General features: G+C 35.5%; 1 non-coding gene across 1 annotated transcript; it reads right to left on the bottom strand.

Annotated features, from left to right (window-relative positions):
* Positions 1 to 1,117: 1,117 nt before the first annotated feature.
* Positions 1,118 to 1,225, bottom strand: LOC148546138 (small nucleolar RNA R71). Its single transcript, XR_015901050.1, has one exon. It is a non-coding gene; the product is annotated as a small nucleolar RNA R71 (small nucleolar RNA).
* Between the last annotated feature and the right edge of the window lie 645 nt (positions 1,226 to 1,870).

The following is a 1,870-nucleotide window of genomic DNA, read 5'->3' as shown; positions in this document are numbered from 1 at the left end:
CTTGTTAGTCAAGTAATCAACTTTAATTTTCAAAATCAAATCTTTTTTTTTAATTTTCTTTTTCAAATCTTTTTTCAAAATAAATGTCAATCACATCTTTTTCAAAATCAATTTCAAAATATTTTCTAACCTCTTATCTTTTCAAAATTGATTTTCAAATCTTTTTCAATTAACCACTTAACTTTTTATTTGATTTTAAAAGTTTACTATTTCAATCATATCTTTTTCAAAACCACCTAACTACTTTTCTCTCTCCTATTTTTCAAAAATCACCTCCCTTTTTTTCAAAAATCTTTTTAATTAATTAATTATTTCTTCTAACTTTTTCGAACACTAATTAATAAATAAAATAAAAACAAAAATATTTTTCCTTTTTTTCTTCTAATTTTCGAATACTTCTCCTTCTCATCTCCTTCTATTTATTTATTTATCTACTAACATCCCTCTTTCACTCAAAAATTCGAACCCCTCTCCCTCTTTCTGTGTTCGAATTCTTTTTCTTCTCTTCTACTCACATAAAGGAACCTCTCTACTGTGGCAAAGAGGATCCCTATTATTTTCTGTTCTCTTCTTTTTCATATGAGCAGGAATAAGGACAAGAACATTCTTGTTGAAGCTGATCCTGAACCTGAAAGGACTCTGAAGAGGAAGCTAAGGGAAGCTAAAGCACAACTCTCTGGAGAAAATCTGACAGAAATTTTCAAAAAAGAAGTAGAGATGGCCAAAAATAATAATAATGGTGGAGATGCAAGGAAGATGCTTGGTGACTTTACTGCACCAAATTCCAACTTACATGGAAGAAGCATCTCAATCCCTGCCATTGGAGCAAACAATTTTGAGCTAAAGCCTCAATTAGTTTCTCTGATGCAACAGAATTGCAAGTTTCATGGACTTCCATCAGAAGATCCTTTTCAGTTCTTAACTGAATTCTTGCAAATCTGTGATACTGTTAAGACCAATGGGGTTGATCCCGAGGTCTACAGACTTATGCTTTTCCCATTTACTGTAAGAGACAGCTAGAATATGGTTGGATTCTCAACCTAAAGATAGCCTGAACTCTTGGGATAAGCTGGTCACGGCTTTCTTAGCCAAGTTCTTTCCTCCTCAAAAGCTTAGCAAGCTTAGAGTGGATGTTCAAACCTTCAAACAGAAAGAAGGTGAATCCCTCTATGAAGCTTGGGAGAGATACAAGGAACTGACCAAAAAGTGTCCTTCTGACATGCTTTCAGAATGGACCATCCTAGATATATTCTATAATGGTCTGTCTGAATTATCTAAGATGTCATTGGACCATTCTGCAGGTGGATCCATTCACCTAAAGAAAACACCTGCAGAAGCTCAGAAACTCATTGACATGGTTGCAAATAATCAGTTCATGTACACTTCTGAAAGGAATCCTGTGAGTAATGGGACGCCTCAGAGGAAGGGAGTTCTTGAAATTGATACTCTGAATGCCATATTGGCTCAGAACAAAATATTGACTCAGTAAGTCAATATGATTTCTCAGAGTCTGAATGGATTACAAGCTGCATCCAACAGTACTCAAGAGGCATCTTCTGAAGAAGAAGCTTATGATCCTGAGAACCCTGCAATAGCAGAGGTGAATTACATGGGGGAAGCCTATGGAAACACCTATAATCCCTCATGGAGAAATTATCCAAATTTCTCATGGAAGGATCAACAGAAGCCTCTACAAGGCTTTAATAATGGTGGAAGAAACAGGTTTAGCAATAGCAAGCCTTTTCCATCATCCACTCAGCAACAGACAAAGAATTCTGAGCAGAATCCATCTAGCTTAGCAAATATAGTCTCTGATCTATCTAAGGCCACTCTAAGTTTCATGAATGAAACAAGGTCCTCCATCAGAAAT

The sequence above is a fragment of the Arachis ipaensis genome, chromosome B9, assembly GCF_059453495.1.
Source record: "Arachis ipaensis isolate K30076 ecotype BB chromosome B9, ASM5945349v1, whole genome shotgun sequence".
NCBI classification, from domain to species: domain Eukaryota; kingdom Viridiplantae; phylum Streptophyta; class Magnoliopsida; order Fabales; family Fabaceae; genus Arachis; species Arachis ipaensis.
This window is presented reverse-complemented; position numbering and strand designations above follow the sequence as displayed.